We start from the raw sequence: 24361 nt of genomic DNA, 5'->3' as shown, positions 1-24361 counted from the left end.
GACGCGAGCCCCCGACAGAGACGAGCGGCGGCCGACAGAGAGCGAGCGAGAATCGAGACGAGAGGAGAGCGAGAACGAGAGCGCCGAGGCAGAGAGCGAGAGAGAGCGGCCGACAGAGAGAGAGCGAGCGAGACGGCGACGAGAGCGGCCGACGAGAGAGCGAGCGAGAGCGGCCGACAGAGAGCGAGCTAGAGAGCGGCCGACAGAGAGCGAGCGAGAGCGGCCGAGCGAGGAGAGCGAGCGAGAGCGCCGACGAGACGAGAGCGGCCGACAGAGAGAGCGCGCCGACAGAGAGCGAGCGGAGAGCGGCCGACAGAGAGCGAGCAGGAGAGCGCCGACAGAGAGCGAGCCGGGAGAGACGGCCGACAGAGAGAGCGGCCGACAGAGAGAGCGGCCGACAGAGAGAGCGGCCGACAGAGAGAGCGGCCGAAGAGAGAGAGCGGCCGACAGAGAGAGAGCGGCCGCAGAGAGAGCGGCCGACAGAGAGGAGCGGCCGACAGAGAGAGAGCGGCCGACAGAAGAGGAGAGCGGCCGACAGAGGAGAGAGCGGCCGACAGAGAGAGAGCGGCGACAGAGAGAGAGCGGCGACAGAGAGAGAGCGGCCGACAGAGAGAGAGCGGCCGACAGAGAGAGAGCGGCCGACAGAGAGAGCGGCCGACAGAGAGAGAGCGGCCGACAGAGAGAGAGCGGCCGACAGAGAGAGAGCGGCCGACAGAGAGAGAGCGGCCGAGAGAGAGAGCGGCCGACAGAGAGAGAGAGCGGCCGACAGAGAGAGAGAGCGGCCGAGAGAGAGAGCGGACGAGAGAGAGAGAGAGAGCGAGAGCGGCCGAGAGAGAGAGAGCGAGAGCGGCAGAGAGAGAGAGAGCGAAAGAGAGCGGCCGAGAGACGAGAGGCCGAGCAGAGAGACGAGAGCGGCCGAGAGAGAGAGGCAGAGCGGCCGACAGAGAGAGGGCGAGAGCGGCCGACAGAGAGAGGGCGAGAGCGGCCGACAGAGAGAGGGCGAGAGCGGCCGACAGAGAGAGGGCGAGAGCGGCCGACAGAGAGAGGGCGAGAGCGGCCGACAGAGAGAGCGAGGGCGGAGAGCGGCGACAGAGAGAGAGAGCGAGAGCGGCCGACAGAGAGAGGGCGATGATGCGCGCCGACAGAGAGAGGGCGAGAGCGGCCGACAGAGAGAGGGCGAGATGCGGCGACAGAGAGAGAGAGAGCGGCCGACAGAGAGAGCGGGCCGACAGAGAGAGAGGCCGACAGAGAGAGCGGCCGACAGAGAGAGCGGCCGACAGAGAGAGCGGCCGACAGAGAGAGCGGCGACAGAGAGAGAGAGCGGCCGACAGAGAGAGCGGCCGACAGAGAGAGAGAGCGGCCGACAGAGAGAGAGAGCGGCCGACAGAGAGAGCGGCCGACAGAGAGAGAGAGCGGCCGACAGAGAGAGAGAGCGGCCGACAGAGAGAGAGAGGGGCGACAGAGAGAGAGAGAGAGAGAGAGAGAGGGGCGGACAGAGAGAGAGAGAGAGAGAGGGGCCGACAGAGAGAGAGAGAGAGGGGCCGACAGAGAGAGAGAGAGAGGGGCCGACAGAGAGAGGGGCCGACAGAGAGAGAGAGAGAGAGAGAGGGGCCGACAGAGAGAGAGAGGGGCCGACAGAGAGAGAGAGAGAGAGGGGCCGACAGAGAGAGAGAGAGAGGGGCCGACAGAGAGAGAGAGAGAGGGGCCGACAGAGAGAGAGAGAGGGGCCGACAGAGCGGCCGACAGAGAGAGAGAGAGGGGCCGAGAGAGCGGCCGAGAGAGAGGGCGAGAGAACGAGGCCGAGGGCGCAAGAGAGCGGCCGAGAGAGAGAGCGGCCGAGAGAGAGCGAGAGAGGCCGAGAGAGAGCGGGGCCGAGAGAGAGAGCCCGAGAGAGAGAGCGAGAGGGAGGCCAAGCGAGAGGGAGGCCGAGGGCGCGAGAGAGAGAGAGGCCGAGCAAGCGAGCGATAGAGGGCAGAGAGAGAGAGGACCCCAGCGGCGCACTACAGGTCTCTACAGCAGCACTACCACAGGGCCAACACAAACATCTGCTTTCAACATTAAAAAGAGGCCCATCTTACAACAAGGGTAAAAAGTGTGTATATTTGTGAGTGTGTGTAAATGTGTCTGTGTTTAAGATTACCCAAAAAGTCCCCTGTGACACTAAAGTAAAACTCTTGGGAACATCCATCTTAATAAAATCGCAGGGGAAGTGAACTTGAGGAAATCATAGCATACAGCACTACTCCCTTCCAGTTCACCCTACTCCGGTACAGTCCACGTCAGGCTTACACACTATATATATATATATATATATATATATATATATATATATATATATATATATATATATATATATATATATATACCTTTATTTGTACCTGTATTTAACTAGGCAAGTCAGTTAAGAACAAATTTTTATTTTCAATGACAGCCTAGGAACAGTGGGTTAAACTGCCTTAAAAATCAGGGGCAGAACGACAGATTTTTACCTTGTCAGCTCGGGGATTTGATCTTGCAACCTTTCGGTTACTAGTCCAACACTAACCACTAGCCTACCTGCCGCCGTTCTTAAACATCAGGTTTATTCACCTCTCAAGATCTAGAAATAACTAGCCAGCATATGGTTGTAGAAAAGCAGAACACACTCAAACATAGGAGATACTTAGTCAGTGTTCAAGGCCTAATTTACAGCTGGGCACGAGATCTGATCACACACACACTCTACCCCCAGGGAACCGTATCACTACCAGACACACACTCTGCTGGCTCTCCCTCGGACTCTGCAGGACGTCCCAAAGTCACTGGAGATAAACCCCTTCATCAGCACCTCCGCTCAAAACACCCCCGGTACACACACACACACACACACACACACACACACACACACACCTTGTTCATGGGTAAGTTCAGCTGAGCTCCATGTAACCCAGGCAGAGCCTCAGGGGGCTCCCTTCACTAATGGTCCAGTGATAATTGCTACAATCAAAACAGAGCGAGGCGGCGGGAGGAAGACAGCCACTGTGTGGAATTGTATTAGGGATTCTAATGACCAGAGTTAGGACCACCTGAGCGAGTGAGAGGGTCAAATCCTCCACTGTGCGATCCTCCTACCCCCTCACTGCCACCCCTACCCGGGTGTAGATAAAGAGCTTTGTGCCCCCCTCTGGCCCACTGAGCACAAGTAGCAAGTGTAAACACCCGTTCCTCCCCTTCCCTCGCAGGGTTAAATATAACCGGCCTGCAGGCAGCAGCTGCCCCCTCGCAAAGCCCTTAATGCTGACAACTCCTTTTTCCCCTGGGCTGGGCTGGCATGCGCGTGGGGTGCTAGGGCCAACCAAAACAGGGCCAAACCAGGGGCACAAGTGTGAATGAATGCCCACAGATGCTGGTGCCAATCATGGACTGGTGGGACAGGAACTCTCCTTTACCCCCCCAGAGTCCCCCAAGCCCACACCTCACTGCCCCGCAGCCATGAGTCTACGTGCCAACACTGGAATATAAGAGCAAAGGGCAAAGGTGAAGGGTCGAGCCCTCTCTCACATAAGACAGGACGGCCTTTGAGCTCTGAATGACACACCAGTCAAAATTAAACGTCAATCACTTTGGTGAGGCATAAATGGAAACATACATGCATCATGCATGCCAACCAACATATATAATCAGAACTGTAAAAACCCCAGAACACACCTGGGAACAATGGTTCAGTGAAGCAGCAAGAGGAGGAAAAATGAGGAAGAAAAACTAAATGAAAGAAAAATAAAGTGTTCGGGGAAAGTAGCTGGGTGGTGTATCTGTAGCCTAGAACATCCCCAGTAGAACAGGTCCAGCCAGTCTGCCAGACACAGCTTGGCCTGCAGTGAGGAGCCTGACTACCTAACAGAGGTCATTGTAGAGGACAGCATACTACCAAGGAAAACAAGCCTGCGCAAACATGCACCGAATGTGTGTGTGTGTGTGTGTGTGTGTGTGTGTGTGTGTGTACATGCACACTAAGGCCTTTGGATTCCATTCCCCGAGTAGAGTGGAGTCAAGCCAAAGAGGACCCTGGGTATTTTAGCAAGGTACACATCTGTGTTTAGGGATAAACTTTCCACCCTCATTTGCCTGAGTGAGTGAGAGAGTGTGTGTGTGTATTGGGTTTGTTTTGTGTTGTGTTGTGTGTGTGTGTGTCTCGCTTCCCCCCCCCCCTCTCTTGCTCTCTCATTAGGAGCACGTCAGCCTCATCAGGTATGTCAGCTGCTCTGCGGGCCATGTCTCAGCCCTGTGGCGATGGGACGTTTTATTTAAGATGGCGCTGAAAGCTGGACCAAGGTGGAGAGATTCTCTAACGGTCAACCGCAAGCAGACATGGCCGATTGAGGGGGGGGGGGGGTTGTCCACAGCTGCCACAAACACAGACTAAAAAAAGGTACAGCACCTCAGACATCTACTTCCATGAACCAGAGGATAATTGAATTCTAAAGTCATTCAACTCAACCAATGTTCAGTTTTGCAAACAAACGTGGCTATGATATAATGTTGTGATGTAGTCTAACTGATAGTCCTAGTCTAACACACAGAGGGAGAGAGACGTCACCAATAGCTAGTTTCAGCATGGAAGGGTTACCTCCCCCCACATCCAATTCCTTTTGATTTGAGTGTTTGTCTACTTTAAAAAGAGAACACGCTTCACTTTGGTCTTCAAAGGATGTTTGCCACGGCTGGGCAATGTGTGTGTGTGCAACATACATGGATATGTGAGTTTGAGAAATATCAAGGCAGGCTGGGAGAGAGTCTCTTTGTTCAGTGGAGTGCTACAAAGTGAGGGAATACCCAGACTGATTCTGGGCCATTCCTGGGACAAGACCAGACCCATCCCCCAGAAGCCCAGTCACACCTGGACCCAGGGTGAGTATGTTCTCTAACCACCCCTTTAGCCTTCTAATAATCATAATTTTTTAGGATCCCTTAAGGTATCAAAAAAATATATTAAAAAGTATTTGGTGAAACATTGAATTTGGTCTTACTGCTATTAGCCCAGCTATTCCCAAACTGGGGTACGCCAATGTGATTCACATTTTCAAACAGTCCATTTAGATTTTCCAACAGGGCTATACATTTGGGTGATGTTTTTTTCCCCTTGCCTGAGTAGCCTCGTTTCACTACCAAAAATAAAATTAAACCATCTAGTGTTCAGCAAAATAACAACACAATGTCAAATACAGGTAGCCTAGTCAAATAATTAACATCTAATCATATTAACCGTGACTCTCTCGCAGGAATTCCACTAACAGTCCGCATGTAGCCAAACGTAGCTGCTGCTCATTGCGTTTGCTCAAAAATGTATAAATGGTTTTTAAAAAGTAAGGCCCGTGTCCATAGAGACACATACCAGCTCTACTGGTAGTATTGCTACTACCAGCAGTACTACACCTGCACCTGTGTCACCATGCATCAGTGACATGGCAGGAGATGTTTTGAAACAATTACTGCTTCGCATACAAGACAGTGAATTATATGCGTTACAGCTGGATGAGTCAACAGACATGCCCTGCTTGGTACAGATCCTGGTATATGTCTGTTACGTTAATGGGGGGTCAATTAAGGAAGACATCCTCTTCTGCAAACTGGAAACCAGGACAACAGGAGAAGATATTTTTAAAAGCTCTGGACAGCTTTGTGACATCAAATGGACTTTGGTGGTCAAGATATGTTGGTGTCTGTACTGATGGCGCAAAAGCCATGACAGGCAGAAATAGTGGCGTGGTGACACGCGTGCAAGCAGTTTCTCCCAACGCCACTTGGTACACTGCAGCATCCACCGAGAGGCTCTTCCTGCCAAGGGAATGCCTGACAGCTTGAAAGATGATCTGGGCACTATAGTGAAAATGGTTAACTTTGTTAAAGCAAGGCCCCTGAACTCTCATGTATTTTCTGCACTATACAATGATAAGGGCAGCGACCATGTAACACTTTTACAACATACAGAAGTGCGCTGGTTATCAAGGGGCAAAGTATTGACTAAACATTTTGAATTGAGAGACGAGCTTAAAGTTTTCTTTACTGACCACTTTACTGATTTTCACTTGTCTGACCGCTTGCATGATGATGAGTTTCTCACACGACTGGCCTATCTGGGTGATGTTTTTTCTCGCCTGAATGATCTGAACCTAGGATTACAGGGACTCTCCACAACTATAATTAATGTGCGGGACAAAATTGAGGCTGATTAAGAAGTTGGAGATCTTCTCTGTCTGCATTAAGGACAACACACAGGTCTTTCCATCATTGTATGATTTTTTTGTGTGCAAATGAACTCAAGCTTACGGACAATGTCAAATGTGATATAGCAAAGCACCTTAGTGAGCTGGGTGCGCAATTACGCAGGTACTTTCCCGAAACGGACGACACAAACAACTGGATTCGTTATCTCTTTCATGCCCTGCCTCCAGTTCACGTACCGATATCTGAACAAGATAGCCTCGTCGAAATTGCAACAAGAGGTTCTGTGAAAATGTAATTTAAAATCAGAAGCCACTGACAGATTTCTGGATTGGGCTGCGCTCAGAGTATCCTGCATTGGCAAATTCCTCTGTTAAGACACTGACGCCCTTTGCAACCACATACTTATGTGAGAGTGGATTCTAGGCCCTCACTAGCATGAATACTAAATACAGGCACAGACTGTGTGTGGAAACTGATTTAAGACAGACTCTACCCAATACAACATTGCAGAGTTACAGTTGAAGTCGGAAGTTTACATACACCTTAGCCAAATACATTTAAACTCAGTTTTTCACAATTCCTGACATTTAATCCTAGTAAAAATGCCCTGTACTGGTCAGTTAGGATCACCACTATAATTTAAGAATGTGAAATGTCAGAATAATAGTAGAGAGAATGATTTATTTCAGCTTTAATTTCTTTCATCACATTCCCAGTGGGTCAGATGTTTACATACACTCAATTAGTATTTGGTAGCATTGCCTTTAAATTGTTTAACTTGGGTCAAACGTTTCAGGTAGCCTTCCACAAGCTTCCCACAAGAAGTTGGGTAAATTTTGGCCCATTCCTCCTGATAGAGCTGGTGTAACTGAGCCAGGGTTGTAGGCCTCCTTGCTCGCACACACTTTTTCAGTTCTGCCCACAAATTTTCTATAGGATTGAGGTCAGGGCTTTGGGATGGCCACTCCAATACCTTGACTTTGTTGTCCTTAAGCCATTTTGCCACAACTTTGGAAGTATGCTTGGGGTCATTGTCCATTTGGAAGACCCATTTGCGACCAAGCATTAACTTCCTGACTGATGTCTTGAGATGTTGCTTCAATATATCCACATAATTTTCATTACTCATGATGTCGTCTATTTTGTGAAGTGCACCAGTCCCTCCTGCAGCAAAGCACCCCCACAACATGATGCTGCCACCCCCGTGCTTCACGGTTGGGATGGTGTTCTTCGGCTTGCAAGCATCCCCCTTTTTCCTCCAAACATAACGATCGTCATTATGGCCAAACAGTTCTATTTTAGTTTCATCAGAGCAGAGGACATTTCTCCGAAAGGTTAGATCTCAAATAAATGCGAGTGTAGCGAAATTCTTGTGCTTCTAGTTCCGACCATGCAGTAATATCTAACAAGTAATCTAACAATTTCACAACAACTACCTTTTACACACAAGCGTAAAGGAATGAATAAGAATATGTACATATAAACATATGGATGAGCGATGGCCGAACGGCATAGGCAAGAGTAATGTAGGGTATGTAAACATTATATAAAGTGGCATTGTTTAAAGTGATTAGTGATACATTTATTACATCCAATTTTAATTATTAAAGTGGCTAGAGATTTGAGTCAGTATGTTGGCAGCAGCCACTCAATGTTAGTGATGGCTGTTTAACAGTCTGATGGCCTTGAGATAGTGAAAAACAGCTTCTCTCTCGGTCCCCGCTTTGATGCACCTGTACTGACCTCGCCTTCTGGATGATAGCAGGTGAACAGGCAGTGGCTTGGGTGGTTGTTGTCCTTGATGATCTTTATGGCCTTCCTATGACATCGGGTGGTGTAGGTTTCCTGGAGGGCAGGTAGTTTGCCCCCGGTAATGCGCTGTGCAGACCTCACTACCCTCTGGAGAGCCTTACGGTTGTGGGCGGAGCAGTTGCCGTACAGCCCGACAGGATGCTCTCGATTGTGCAACTGTAAAAGTTTGTGAGTGTTTTTGGTGACAAGCTGAATTTCTTCAGCCTCCTGAGGTTGAAGAGGCGCTGTCGCGCCTTCACCACGATGTCTGTGTGGGTGGACCATTTCAGTTTGTCTGTGATGTGTACGCCAAGGAACTTAAAACTTTCCACCTTCTCTACTACTGTCCCGTCGATGTGGATGGTGGGTGCTCCCTCTGCTGTTTCCTGAAGTCCACGATCTCCTTTGTTTTGTTGACGTTGACTGTGAGGTTATTTTCCTGACACCCCACTCCGAGGCCCCTCACCTCCTCCCTGTAGGCCGTCTCGTTGTTGTTGGTAATCAAGCCTACCACTGTAGTGTCGTCTTCAAACTTGATGATTGAGTTGGAGAAGTGCATGGCCACGCAGTCATGGGTGAACAGGGAGTACAGGAGAGGGCTGAGAACGCACCCTTGTGGGGCCCCAGTGCTGAGGATCAGCGGTGAGGAGATGTTGTTTCCTACCCTCACCACCTGGGGGCATTCAGTCAGAAAGTCCAGGACCCAGTTGCACAGGGCGGGGTCGAGACCCAGGGTCTTGAGCTTAATAACGAGTTTGGAGGGTACTACGGTGTTAAATGCTGAGCTGTAGTCGAACAGCATTCTTACATTGTCCCCATGTGCAGTTGCAAACCATAGTCTGGCTTTTTTATGACGGTTTTGGAGCAGTGGCTTCTTCCTTGCTGAGCTGTTTCCCCCAGCATCTTCACAAGGTTCTTTGCTGTTGTTCTGGGATTGATTTGCACTTTTCGCACCAAAGTACATTCATCTCTAGGAGACAGAACGCATCTCCTTCCTGAGCGGTATGACGGCTGCGTGGTCCCATGGTGTTTATACTTGCGTACTATTGTTTGTACAGGTGAACGTGGTACCTTCAGGCGTTTGGAAATTGATCCCAAGGATGAACCAGACTTGTGGAGGTCTACAATTTTTTGTCTGAGGTCTTGGCTGATTTCCTTTGATTTTCCCATGATGTCAAGCAAAGAGGCACTGAGTTTAAAGGTAGGCCTTGAAATACATAAACAGGTACACCTCCAATTGACTCAAATGATGTCAATTAGCCAGAAGCCAATCAAAAGCTTCTAAAGCCATGACATAATTTTCTGGAATTTTCCAAGCTGTTTAAAGCCACAGTCAACTTGGTGTACTTCTGACCCACTGGAATTGTGATACAGTGAATTATAAGTGAAATAATCTGTCTGTAAACAATTGTTGGGAAAATTACTTGTGTCATGCACAAAGTAGATGTCCTAACCGACTTGTTAAAACTATAGTTTGTTAACAAGAAATTTGTGGAGTGGTTGAAAAAAGAGTTTAAATGACTCCAACCTAAGTGTATGTAAACTTCCGACTTCAACTGTATGTGCATCCTTTCAAGCACACCCTTCACATTAACCTGTGGTGAGTTATTCACAATTTGTGATGAACAAATAAGGTTTTATATGTAAGATGGCTAAATAAAGAGCAAAATTATTGATTATTATTATACTATTATTTGTGCCCTGGTCCTATAAGAGCTCTTTGTCACTTCTCACGAGCCGGGTTGTGACAAAAACTCACTCATTCTTACGTTTAATAAATGTATCGTATAGTGTGTGTGTGTGTGGCAGGCTGACAATGGAGGCAAAAAAACTAATTTGAGAGTTTGCTGACCGTGGTGCTAGAGGGGGTACGCAGCTGGAGGTTGAATGTTTGAAGGGGTACGGGAGTATAAAAGGTTTGGGAACCACTGTATTAGAAACGCATTGAATAACAGCTTCATACATGGTTAAACAGAAGAAAAATAATTATCAAAAAGGAAGTTCGTTCTGAAGTGTCTTTTTAAGCCTTCTAGTACAGTTAAATAGTTTAAACACACACAAAAGTTAGTTTGCATTTACGTATGTCCCCAATAGCAGTAAAACATAATCAAAACCTATTTCTTTCACTTACTTGCTGTGGTGTTTCGTTGTTAATTTGTTCAGTCCTAACCAGGATTTCCTCAGACATGTCAAGCAGTGAAGTTTCAGCTGTCTGTCCGTGGCCTCTCTTCCTCGCTGCGCACGGTCACCATGTCCGTTTCCATCTTGTCCAGCTGTGTCTAACATTTCACGTAAACCTTGTTTCTTGTCTGCATTGAAGTAGCGGTCCTTGTACCTAGCATCCAGCATGGTGGCGACACAGTAAAGAGGCTCAGAGAGAATGCCACCGAATCGCTTGTTCACAGCCTCTAGTAGACTACTTTTGCAAGTTAACCCCATGGTCTGTGTCGGCAGTTTTGTTGAGCAGGCCTTTCAATGCCATGACAGGGTATCAGGTCTGCTGCAGACACAGTTGAGCTTATTTCTCGAGTCAGTTGTTTGAATGGCCCTAGGAGTGTGTTCATGTTTCAAAACATGTTCTCAAATGCCATTGAAATGGCAGCAGCGTATGAGAACCAGCACATTCTTGAGCATGCAATACGGCTTTCCTCAGGTCTAAATCCTCGTCGACCCACTGTGCTGCCAGACTCAGCATGCTCATGGGGCTGACATCGCTGGTTCAAATGTCAGTCGTGAAGCTAATAACAAGTAGCTCATAGATGTGCATTATAACAATACTGTAACTCCGGTAGGGCAACATCTGAAAAATATTGCCTACTTGGTAGTGTGTACCGGGGCACGAGGTGCTCGACCAGTCGGCGAAAGCCAACATCATCCACGACAGAGAACGGTTGATTGTCAAGGGCAATGAATACCATTATCTTGGTGTTAATAGATTTTGCCTTTCAGTTGTCTCGCTGAAATTCCCTCTCTTTCATATGACTGCTCGACTTGAACTTGTTTAGTTGTTGGAAGTGTTCCCTTAGTATGTTTCTGCTTTTGTTCTGTGTAGCGCTGTATTTTTCGTGGCGTCATTACGTCATCTACATACATTATATACGCATGCACGTCAGCTTTGACATCGGTTTTGATCATCGGCGTTAAACTATACATTGGGCGATGCCGATGTTGGCATTTTTAGCTAATATCGGCCTATTCTGATATGCTTACCGATATATTGTGCATTCCTTGCGCAAACTGTTCAGACGCTATAGACAGAAGTTGGTAGATGGGACTCGTCTGAAGTTGGTACAGCCTATGACACTTGTGGGGGTCGTAGACCAAAATGGAGAACACCATTGTGTTCGCGAGAGTCATCTTTCCATAGAGTGGTCAATAGTTTGTAGGCCAAACCGTTTGGATGCTACAGACGTTTCTATGAGAAAACAGATTAACCGCTCTTACTCTGCCACCTTTCATCGCAGATGCAGAAGGGCGACATCAGTGGATTGAGACGCAGCCCATGTAAAAAAAAAAAAAGGGTGATTCTATGGGGATTTTTGTATTATGCTAATTTGACTTCTGCGTTGGTGCGGACATCGACATCCTATTGAAACTGATGGGACTCGGGGCCTCCCGGGTGGAGCAGTGGTCTAAGGCACTGCATCGCAGTGCTAGCTGTGCCACTAGAGATTCTGGGTTTGAGTCCAGGCTCTGTCGCAGCCGGCTGCGACCGGGAGGCCCATGGGGCGGCGCACAATTGGCCCAGCGTCGTCCGGGTTAGGGAGGGTTTGGCCGGCAGGGATATCCTTGTCTCATCGCGCACTAGTGCACGCTGACACGGGCAGTGCACGGGCAGTGCACGCTGACACGGTCGCCAGGTGTACGGTGTTTCCTCCGACACATTGGATGGGCATTGTGTCAAGAAGCAGTGAGGCTTGGTTGGGTTGTGTTTCGGGGGACGCATGGCTCTCGACCTTCGTCTCTCCCGAGTCCGTACGGGAGTTGCAGCGATGAGACAAGACTGTAACTACTACCAATTGGATACCACGAAATTGGGGAGAAAAAAAGGGTGGAGAAAAAAAGAAAAAAAATGTTACTGATGGGACTCACTCTCCATCTTACACACACCTCCAGGATTATCAGGGCATGCAGGTTGGAGGCTCCCGCTCCACTGCTGCTAAATCACAGGGGAGCAGAATAGCTCAGACCGTAAACACCATGACAGAAGTACACACACTGTGTTAGCTCGCCATGGTTTAAATAAAGACAAAGCACCAGGAGGTGGCATCCTCACAGGCTTCAGGCTGTTCACGTTCCTCAGCCCAAAACATATAGATGTCATCCCCCACTGACAGATCACCTTAAATACTGTTGAAGTAATATAGCTACAGGTTCATCTGCCTCACCTAAAGCCCATTCTGGTGGGAAGCTGCTATAGACGAAGTGCTAACAGTCAGTATCTGGATAACATGTATGAAATGCTTGCTAACGTATGTGATATCAACAGAAAGGTATATTATCTGAGTGATTTAAATATTGACTGGCTTTCATCAAGCTGCCCACTCAAGAAAAAGTTCCAAACTGTAACCAGTCAACCTACCAGCGTAGTTACAAACAGCACAGGAACAAAATCGTAAACATGTATTGATCACATCTTGACTAATGTTGCTGAAATTTGCTCGAAAGCAGTATCCAGATCAATTCGATGTAGTGATCACAATATAGTAGCCATATCACAGTACTACATACAGCCATGGCTACATGGAACTCTATTTCACATCAGGTAACTGATGCAAGCAGTAAAATCAGATTTAAATAACATAACATTATGAAACAGCAGGGAGTGTGAAGAGACACACACACACGTACACATGGATTCTGTATTGTAGATATGTGGTAGTAGAGTAGTGACCTGAGGGAACAGTGATATAAAATGTAATTTCATGTAATATTGTTAATTGTATATAACTGTCTTAATGTTGCTGGACCCCAGGAAGAGTTGCTGCTGCCTTGGCAACAGATAATGGGGATCCTTAATAAATGCAAATACCTTGGCCTACCTGCCTGCGGAGTCTTGTGGGGCCAAACCCCCTGCTTCCAAACCCCCAGAGGAGACAAGACATGACCGTGGAAGCGCTGAAGTCGTTTCAGCTTTCACCTCCTTCATTCTCTCCATCTTTCTCTCAGTCTACTTCCATGTCCAGGACATGATAGTTAAGAGAGAGAAGCACCCTTGATACAACCCTTCACACAGCCTATTATTGATAAATGGAAAGATAATTTTTCAATCTGAGAATAAATGTTTCTCTCCCGCTCTCTGAAAATGTTGCTCTCTGAAATGACAGCAACACGACTCCATCTTCTCTCGTTTCAATCGTACCTCCACAGGACACCACAAACGAACATTTAAAAAAAAAAAAAAATGTTTTAAATAAACGGTTCTAAATAAGCCGGTGTTCTGCAGGAATCAACCGCGCCACCTTGAAACGCCACCAAGTCAAACAGAAGTTAGTCTTCTGGACTGAGGTGAGGGGAAAGAAAAACCACACCGAAGCCCAACTGAAGCCTTGCGGTTTCCAGACAAGCCTGGCAACCGCTCTACCCCACCCAGAGCCAGAGGGAGGAGAAGAAAAAGGGAAAGAGGGGGAAAAGTGAGGGAAAACAGCCAGAGTCAGAGCCAAGAGCAACAGCATCCTACAACCCTTTCTCCATCAGCAAGTTCGACTTCATGCTGCATATTCAGTCAGTTAGAGAGAACCACATCCTCCTCCATGTGAAGCCAGCCATACTGGAACAGCTCTTTTTCCCCCCAATGGTGGATGAAAAATGGGCAATGGTCATGTCTTTGGGTTTAAATGGCTATCAAATACACTGGAATAAAAGGTTTCTAGACTCTGCATGCAAATTCCCCAATGTAATGTATAGGAATATGAGTGTGTCTGGAGAAAGACTTCTCCACTGTCATGGAGATGAGACTAGGTGAGCACTGAGCAGAGATTTCTCGCACGCAACGTTGCACCCTGGGAAGACCGCTATGCCTCGCATAGGGGCTGGAGGAGAAGGAGGGTGATGGCATCACTTTATCTCATCACCGTAAAATTTAAATAAACAACTGCGGAGGAAAACAGAGCAGTTGCCAAGTGGAAGAAGGCCTTAACAGACACCCTGAATAACACATAGCTGACAGCTCGACAAAACGCAGAGCCAGAGGCCTTATTCTGTCCCTGAGGGCTGCAGGTAGGAAAGTGATGACATTACAGAGGAGTTGAGGGCTTGTTCCCACACCAGGCAGAGACCCTTGATAAGGACACAATACACTGCAGCAGCATCCTCCTTCAAGGGCTCCCCAACCATTAGCGTGAAGCTAATCTAAACTGACCACCACTGTAATATGCTAACAATGAATTAGCATGGACTTAAACAGCATAGTGTGTGCCCCCATTAAGATAAACTGCATTGGGCTCTGTGTAAGGAAGATAACCATACGTTAGTTACCATTGAGTGAAGTCACGTAGGCAGACTATTCATATGAGCTCATCGCGCTTTAACGTTAAGCTAGACTAGGCCGACCCAGGGTGCATGCTGGACATTCACTAGCATGTCTGTGTGAGCTAGCCTGTTTGGATGTTGTTTGCATGCCAACTATGTGGTAGGCTTAAGCCGGCCTGCACAGTCAGGACAGTCAGTGTGCTTGTATGTGGCACTCACCATAGGGATGCCGGTGGAGAAGATGGTGGTTTTGACCACCTGTTTCTGCTTCTCAATCTGGGTCTCCAGCTGGGCAGCCCGGTCCTTGTGTTGGGCCAGCAGGATGGTGGTGGGGACATGAGAGCGTTCTTGAAGGGGAACATCCAAATACAGGTATGAGGTGAGTGATCATATTTTCGTGTGTGTACGTGTGAGCGCATGTTCAACAACCACTGAATCCTGATAAAGCAAAAAACGGATTTACGCCAAGTAAAAGATGGGAGGTGCTTCGAAGACTGGTACATGTAAATGAGATGTGCAACTTGGGAACCTCAGAGTTCAAAATATCAAATCAGACGCTCCTCCCTATAACTGCACAACTAACAAACCAAGGCAGTTCAGGGCTAGTCATCAGATTATTGATGCAAGCAATGTTAAAACCCTGGTGGTATGACGTATTTTCAAGTACACTGCGATGTCTTCACCTCCATTAAGCGAAGGTTGAACATTGCAATTTCTCCGGTGGAGTGTTGCCAAGCTTCGAGGTCTGAAAACACAAGCCCAGGCATGCCATCCATGGAGGGAGCAGGACGTTGTTGTCGGGGTGGACGGGCGGTGGGCACAGAGCTGGGAGTGTTTTCATCACCAGGCAGAAAGGAAGGTGTGGAGCAGGACGTTGTTGTCGGGGTGGACGGGCGGTGGGCACAGAGCTGGGAGTGTTTTCATCACCAGGCAGAAAGGAAGGTGTGGAGCAGAATAATGAACAGCTGGAGGTGATCTGCTGATGGCCCCTTATCAGGATACATTGCAAACACTATATCTGTCTATTTGATTATTGATACACTACATATACAAAGGTATGTGGACACCACTTCAAATTAGTGGATTTGGCTATTTCAGCCACATCCATTGCTTACAGGTGTTTAAAATCGAGCACACAGCCATGCAAGATTGACAAAAAATTGCAGTAGAATGGCCTTACTGAAGAGCTCAGTGACTTAACGTGACACCGTCATAGGATGCCACCTTTCCAACAAGTTAGTTGCCCTGCTAGAGCTGCCCTGGTCAACTGTAAGTGCTGGTATTATGAAGTGGAAAAGTCTAGGAGCAACAACAGCTCAGCTGCGAAGTGGTAGGCCACACAAGCTCACAGAATGGGAACTCTTAGTGCTGAAGCGCGTAGCGCGTAAAAATCGTCTGTCCTCGGTTGCAACACTCACTACCGAGTTCCAGCAATGTCAGAACAATAACAATTCGTCGGAAGCTTCATGAAATGGATTTTCATGGCGAGCAGCTGCACACAAGCCTAAAATCACCATGCCCAATGCCAAGCGTCTGCTGGAGTGGTGTAAATTCGCCGCCATTGGACTCTGGAGCAGTGGAAACGCATTCCCTGGAGTGATGAACCACGCTTCACCATCTGGCAGTCCAACGAACGAACCTGGGTTTGGCGGATGACAGGAGAACGCTACCTCGCCGAATGCATAGTGCCAACTGTAAAGTTTGGTGGTGGAGGAGGAATAATGGTCTGGGGTTGTTTTTCATGGTTCGGGCTAGGTCCCTTAGTTCCAGTGAAGGGAAATCTTAAACCTACAACATACAATGACATTGTAGACGATTCTGTGCTTCCAACTTTATGGCAACAGTTGGGGAATGCCCTTTCCTGTTTCAACATGACAATGCCCCTGTTCACAATTCAAGGTCCATACAGAAACGGTTTGTCAAGATCGGTGTGGAGGAACTTGACTGGCCTGCACAGAGCCCTGACCTCAACCCTATAGAACACCAGTGGGATGACTCGCAAATTGCTAGCCAGGCCTAACTCCCCAAAATCAGTGCCCATCCTCACTAATGCTCTTGTGGCTGAATGGAAGCAAGTCCCTGCAGCAATGTTCCAACATCTAGTGTATTGCCTTCCCAGAAGAGTGGAGGCTGTCATTGTAGCAAAGGGGGGAGCAACTCCATATTAATGCCCATTGTTTTTGGAATGAGATGTTTGACGAGCAGGTGTCCATATACTTTTGGTCAAGTAGTGCATATCTCACTGTGTGTGTGTGTGTGTGTGTGTGTGTGTGTGTGAGGCCTCAGAGATTTCTACTGTAAATGCCAAAGCACAGGAGCGTGTCCCTGGGTTCTTACTGCTCATCTCCCAACAAACAACAGAGGCCCAGTGTTTAAACAAACAAACAGTTCAACCTGCGATAGCTCTTTACCAGGCTGCTCTACAGAGACAATCACTTCTAAAGCCTGTAGCTAAACACAAAGGAGCCAGGATACTTGCCAGGAGGCACAGAACGCTAACAATGCTGAGGGGACAGCAAAGCTTCAGCAGCCCCACTGCAGAAGAGTAGTGATAAGCTCTTAATGAGCCTAGTTACATGTAATTTCCTCATCTTATATATCCTGCTTGTTCTTCCTGTACGTGTGTCACCTGATTGTTCTATAAAACTTACAATTTGTTCCCGTTGGCCTGTGGCAATGTGTGTTTATTAGTGCGACTGTATGTGGTGTGTGTCTGTGTACATGTCTAGGTGTCTCACCAGTTTATCTAGTAGAGCCTGCTTGCTCTTCCTCTTGGCCTGTAGCTGTCTCTGTTCCTCCTGCAGATCCTCCAGCCTGCGATACTCGTTCCCCTAATCCTCCAACAACAGCAGCTCCTCCAACAGCATGTCCTCCAACAACAGCTCCTCCAACGACAGCAGCTCCTCCTGCTCTCGCATCTGATGGAGAGAGAGAGGGAATAATCAATATCCTAGTAGTCAGTATTGCAGGAGGAGACAGAGGGTGGGAGAGGGAGCGAGATCATGTAGTACAACAGAATAATGCATAAGCGATGAGTTTCATCAGGCAAGGCAGAGCGAGTCAGTGCGGGGTTACAGGTACCCACCAGCTTGGCCTTGTTCTTCTGGATGATGTCTCTATTCTCTCTCTGGTACGCCTCCATGATGTGTTTGGTGCCCTCCACCTCAAGGTTGTTGGTCAGGTTATAGACTGGAGCAGAGTGCAGGGCAGCCCTCCAAGACACTAGCACAGACTTCCCTTCAATTGATCTAGGGCAGATACTGGAAATCGGATTCGGCACAACCTAAAGTATGACGTTGCAAAGCACCAGACTATTAATATTTATACATGTAAAACAATGAATTAAGGTTGAACGTTTCAATTCAAGGGCTTGCCAGTGTACACTACTGGTCAAAAGTTTTAGAACACCTACTCATTCAAGGGTTTTTCTTTATTTTTACTATTTTCTACATTGTAGAATAATATTGAAGACATCAAAACGATGAAATAACACATATGGAATCATGTAGTTACCAAAAAAGTGTTAAACAAATCAAAATATATTTTATATTTGAGATTCTTCAAATAGCCACCCTTTGCCTTGATGACAGATTTGCACACTCTTGGCATTCTCTCAACCAGCTTCACCTGGAATGCTTTTCCAACAGTCTTGAAGGAGTTCCTACATATGCTGAGCACTTGTTGGCTGTTTATCCTTCACTCTGCAGTCCGACTCATCCCAAACCATCTTAGTTTGGTTGAGGTCGGGGGATTGTGGAGGCCAGGTCATCTGATGCAGCACTCCATCACTCTCCTTCTTGGTAAAATAGCCCTTACACAGCCTGGAGGTGTGTTGGGTCATTGTCCTGTTGAAAAACAAATGATGGTCCCACTAAGCCCAAACCAGATGGGATGGCGTATCGCTGCAGAATGCTGTGGTAGCCATGCTGGTTAAGTATGCCTTGAATTCCAAATAAATCACTGACGGTGTCACCAGCAAAGCACCGCCACACCATCACACCTCCTCCTCCATGCTTCATGGTGGGAACCACACATGCGGATATCATCCCTTCACCTACTCTGCGTCTCACAAAAGACACAGCGGTTGGAACCCAAAATATACAATTTGGACTCATCAGACCAAAGGACAGATTTCCACCAGTCTAATGTCCATTGCTCATGTTTTTTTGACCAAGCAAGTCTCTTCTTATTGGTGTCCTTCAGTAGTGGTTTCTTTGCAATTCGACCATAAAGGTCTGATTCACACAGTCTCCTGTGAACAGTTGATGTTGAGATGTCTGCTACTTGAACTGTGTGAAGCATTTATTTGGGCTGCCATTTCTGAGGCTTGTAACTCTAATGAACTTATCCTCTGCAGCAGAGGTAACTCTCGGGCTTCCATTCCTGTGGTGGTCCTCATGAGAGCCAGTTTCATCATAGCGCTTGATGGCTTTTGCGACTGCACTTGAAGAAACTTTCAAAGTTCTTGAAATGTTCCGTATTGACTGGCCTTCATGTCTTTAAGTAATAATAGACTGTCGTTTCTCTTTGCTTATTTGCGCTGTTCTTGGCATAAAATGGACTTGGTATTTTACCAAATAGGGCTATCTTCTGTGCACTCCCCTACCTTGTCACAACAACTGATTGGCTCAAACGCATTAAGAAGGAAAGAAATTCCACAAATTAACTTTTAAGAAGGCACACCTGTTAATTGAAATGCATTCCAGGTGACTACCTCATGAAGCTGGTTGAGAGAAAGCCAAGAATGTGCAAAGCTGTCAAAGACAAAGTGTGGCTATATAATATTTTTTTTAAAGAAAAACCCTTGAGTCAGTAGGTGTTCTAAAACTTTTGACCAGTAGTGTTTTTCTCTAAAAGTAATAAACCATGTTTCTGACAATGTAAGCATAGGAAACCATAGGTTAACCCATAGTCACAGTGCAAACAGCATCTAACAGAGATCTCTGAGAATTGGCAGAGAGAGACTGGTGGGTCTCTGACCCTGGCTGGCACTGACGCCTGTAAAACTTCAACATCCAGAGCCAAGGGCAGAGACAGATCAATGCACTAAGACCCCCCCTCTATCTCTCCATCTCCCGAGTCCACAGCCTGCTCTCACCGATCTCCTCCACTTGCTCCAAATAGTCATTGTATTCTCTCAGGCTGGAGAAGTCAAAGTCTCTCGTTCTAACTGTGAAGGAGAAGAGAAAAATATATATATATACTGTAAGTATCAGGCCTAATACTTGTTTGCACACATTACATTGAAATAGCAGGGCTAAAGAAACAAAGATGAGGGATGGACAGAACGGGAGGGGCTGAGGCAGATGTATGGCAGGGAAAGAGCCTTCCCATTTGAGCAACCCCTGGGGGGCCATTGTCTACAAAACAAACAGCATAATGACAAAGACAAAGGAAGCTTAAGGAGAGGGAGGAGAGGGCTGCACACAAACACACACAGAGACACACCCTTCTCCCCCGTGCCCCTCAATCACATCTTGAGCACCTTCTTGCGGATCTCCACCTCCTTGTCGATGGCTGGGTCTTTGAAGAGCTGCATGCGGAAGTTACTCTTCCTCGGGGGCGTGCCACACTGCACACAGTTCCTCGAGCCACTCACAAACAGCATGTCCACACAGCTCTCACAAGCATGTCCACACAGCTCTCACATCTGAGGAAGCAGACACACAAATGTGTCAAACACACACACATACACTTTAGCCAAATACATTTAAACTCAGTTTTTCACAATTCCTGACATTTAATCCTAGTAAAAATTGTCTGTTTTAGGTCAGTTAGGAACACCACTTTATTTTAAGAATGTGAGATGTCAGAATAAGAGTAGAGAGAATGATTTATTTCAGCTTTTATTTCTTTCATCACATTCCCAGTGGGTCAGATGTTTACATACACTCAATTCTATTTGGTAGCATTGGCTTTAAATTGTTTAACTTGGGTCAAACATTTCAGGTAGCCTTCCACAAGCTTCCCACAATAAGTTGGGTAAATTTTGGCCCATTCCTCCTGACAGAGCTGGTGTAACTGAGTCAGGTTTGTAGGCCTCCTTGCTCGCACACGCCTTTTCAGTTCTGCCTACACATTTTCTAATGGGATTGAGGTCAGAGCTTTGTGATGGCCACTCCAACACCTTGACTTTGTTGTCCTTAAGCCATTTTGCCACAACTTTGGAAGTATGTCCATTTGGAAGACACATTTGCGACCAAGCTTTAACTTCCTGGCTGATGTCTTGAGATGTTGCTTCAATATATCCACATAATTTCCCTTCCTCATGATGCCATCTATTTCGTGTAGTGCACCAGTCCCACCTGCAGCAAAGCACCCCCACAACATGATGCTGCCACCCCTGTACTTCATGGTTGGGATGGTGTTCTTCAGCTTGCAAGCATCCCCCTTTTTCCTCCAAACATAATGATGGTCATTATGGCCAAACAGTTCTATTTTTGTTTCATCAGACCATAGGACATTTCTCCAAAAAGTACGATCTTTGCCCCCATGTGTAGCTGCAAACCGTAATCTGGCTTTTTTATGGCGGTTTTGGAGCAGTGGCTTCTTCCTTGCTGCGCGGCCTTTCAGGTTAGATACTTATGTACCCGTTTCCTCCAGCATCTTCACAAGATCCTTTGCTGTTGTTCTGGGATTGATTTGCACTTTTCGCACCAAAGTGCGTCTCCTTCCCGAGTGGTATGACGGCTGCGTGGTCCCATGGTGTTTAGACTTGCGTACTATTGTTTGTACAGATGAACGTGGTATCTTCAGGCGTTTGGAAATTGCTCCCAAGGATGAACCAGACTTGTGGAGGTCCACAATTTTTTTTCTGAGGTCTTGGCTGATTTCTTTTGAGTTTCCCATGATGTCAAGCATAGAGGCACTGAGTTTGAAGGTAGACCTTGAAATACATCCACAGATACACCTCCAATTGACTCAAATTATGTCAATTAGCCTATCAGAAGCTTCTAAAGCCATGACATCATTTTCTGGATTTTTCCAAGCTGTTTAATGGCACAGTCAACTTAGTGTATGTAAACTTCTGACCCACTGGAATTGTGATACAGTGAATTATAAGTGAAATAATCTGTCTGTAAACAATTGTTGGGAAAATTACTTGTGACATGCACAAAATAGATGTCCTAACCGACTTGCCAAAACTATAATTTGTTAACAAGAAATTTGTAGAGTGGTTGAAAAACGAGTTTTAATGACTCCAACCTAAGTGTATGTAAACTTCCGACTTCAACTGTATATACAAAGCTCTACTGAAGAAGCCTTATTCTTTGGAGCAGGCAGGTCTAAATCTATTACCTATGTGCATGTCTAATGCACTTTTCCTTAGCAATGGCCTGGTGGTATACCTCCATTTCATATAATATGTATGTGAGTTATCAGCCCCACAACAGATGATAATAGCCATCTTATATTACCTTAATGTAATAGTTCAGACGGTAGGAATCATGAATGAAATGTTGCAGACAGACAGGGAATTAATCTGACACCCCTGCCAAAGATTGTTTGTCTGCACTGGAAATGTATTTTTTCTATTGTAATTTCAAAGGAACTCAAACAGTCAGCGTGCCACACTGCACACAATACAAAATCCAGTTCAGCAATGCACCCACAGCTTCTCATCACTAAACTATTTCAAATTCCACTGATGCGGAAGTTCCCTGAAAGGCTCGGGGCTTCTTTCAACATTGTCAGGATCGTAATAATTTGTTATGACCTTGAAAGTGCTCTAACAACTGAGATCCCAAAAAAGACAAAACAGTTATGGTAGTTTAGAGATAAATATTTCATTATAAACTGCATCGATTAAGAACAGGACTACATTAGACATATCATGTCTCAGTGTTCCTGTATTAGTCTGGTTTAATAAGTTTTACTGCATAGAGGGGTTCCCTTCCCTCATTGGCCAACACAGAGCTGTTCTAGGAAATTGTTGCATGACAAACAAATTCCATCATCAAATGTCAATGTCCACCAATAGGAAAACATTCCAATGCAGAGGGTCCTTCCAGAAGCGGGGCGGCAAGTAGCCTAGTGGTTAGAGCGTTGGACTAGTAACCTAAAGGTTGCAAGATCGAATCCCCGAGCTGACATGATAAAAATCTGTCGTTCTGCCCCTGAACAAGGCATTTAACCCAATGTTCCTAGGCCGTCATTGAAAATAAGAATTTGTTCTTAACTGAAGTGCCTAGTTAAATAAAGGCTTAAAAAAATAATAATATATATATATATATTTTTTTTTAATCCATCAAAACACGGCCATAGCAACCAGCAGAGCCACCTTCGGGCCGAGCAACATTTACTCATCAATCACACCTTTAAGCAGGTAGGAGTTTACCCATCAATCACACTCAAGTGAGGAGTGGACCCTAAAGACAATGGAGAAGGTCTTAAATCTTCCCTAAGTAGGCGGCAGGAGGGATGGGCGGCAGGCGGGGGGCTGGATAAACGTTTGCACAGTCCACTCTTTTAATTAAGTCTCTGTGGAGCTTTATTCCACTGGAATTCACCTTCCGTAGGCTTCCTGCTCTTAGCTGGCCACCTTCAGAAGCAAGCACCAACATCTGGTTTCCAAATGGCCACATCTGGAGTGACTACAACCGTTTTAACCCCAAAACTTAGCCAAAATGTTGTTGTTTTTTCAATGTGATGAAATTTGAGGGGGAAAATCGTCTTGGGCCTACAATTTTTATTTTTTATTGTATGTTTCCAAAGTCTAATTTCTTTCAAACCCTCTTCAGAACTTGAGTGCTTTAGGCCTAGACGCAGTACATCTTTTTCACCTCATCAGCAGGATTCTAAATGAAAAAGCAGTTATGGGAGAAACAGCAGAGCTACTGGGCTTTACCTGTTTTCATATCAGATATGCAGAAAACAAAGCAAACCTGCCAAAAGATCATTAACACCAACATGCCCTCTAGTAGGGATGCACGATATCATATATATTTTTTTTTAATAAAAAAATGTATAAAAAAAAAAAATATATATACAGTATATATATTTGTTTATTTTAATCGGCCAATGTCTACTCCCAATGTGCAAAACCGATTTTAAAGCTGACGTGCATCCCTATATAACGAAAGTACATGACGTAATGACGCATCGTAAAATTTGGCGCTACACGCATTCCTAAAGTAGCCCACAATGTCTGCTGTGTGGATCGAGCAGTCAACAAGTCATGCAGTCATTTGAAAGAGTAACAAAATTTCAGCGAGACAACTCAAAAGGTGAAATCCATTAAAGCCAAGATAATGGAATTAATTTCCCTTGACAATCAACCGTTCTCTGTCGTGGGTGATGTTGGCATTCGCCGACTGGTCGAGCACTGGTTAACACTACCAAGTGCGCTATTTTTCAGATGTTGCCCTACTCGGAGTTACACAGTAATAGCGTCACAGCTATTAGCTTCACGACATACATACTATGCCGTTTGGGTTTTTGCATGTCAAAAAAGATACAGTAGCACTGTCAAAGCTGTACAAAAAAAGTCAGCAAACACTGGCCACGAACGATGCGTTTACAATACCGCGTTGGTAATAAAGCATCATTTGTTCGACCGCAACTTCTGGGGTAGCTAGCTTTAGCTTGGTACCTAGTTAGCACCAATACAACCAGCTTGAAAACAATGACCAGTAAAAACTGCTGTCATTTTTATTATTCTAAGCAATGATTTAGGAATCCTTGCGAGTGAGTATTAGCTAGGTTGCCACTTGTTGTTCGCCTATTGATAATTAACTTCAGTTCATGAAAATAAATAGCTAGCCAGCTACTTAACCCTGTTGCCCAAAGCTAACGTTATAAGCAGCCAGCTAGCTTCATCTGGCTAGTGAGGCTCGACCGGACCAGGTTATGTGTTGTGATGCTAGCCACAATAACGATTAGGCACTATAGTGGA

At 46.4% G+C, this 24361-nt stretch overlaps 1 long non-coding RNA gene across 1 annotated transcript in view; it reads right to left on the bottom strand.

Annotated features, from left to right (window-relative positions):
• LOC120060343 overlaps nt 1-24361 on the bottom strand; it is a 75297-nt gene that overhangs the window by 45422 nt on the left and 5514 nt on the right. Inside the window, exons 2-5 of the long non-coding RNA XR_005478219.1 lie at nt 19952-20116; nt 19565-19636; nt 17552-17749; nt 17205-17384 (exon numbers count right to left, since the gene is read on the bottom strand). This is a non-coding gene — a long non-coding RNA (uncharacterized LOC120060343). The remainder of the gene's footprint in view (nt 1-17204; nt 17385-17551; nt 17750-19564; nt 19637-19951; nt 20117-24361) is intronic.

The sequence above is a fragment of the Salvelinus namaycush genome, chromosome 15, assembly GCF_016432855.1.
Source record: "Salvelinus namaycush isolate Seneca chromosome 15, SaNama_1.0, whole genome shotgun sequence".
Taxonomy (NCBI): Eukaryota; Metazoa; Chordata; class Actinopteri; order Salmoniformes; family Salmonidae; genus Salvelinus; species Salvelinus namaycush.
The sequence above is the reverse complement of the archived record's forward strand: the minus strand, read 5'-3'. Positions and strand labels throughout refer to the sequence as shown.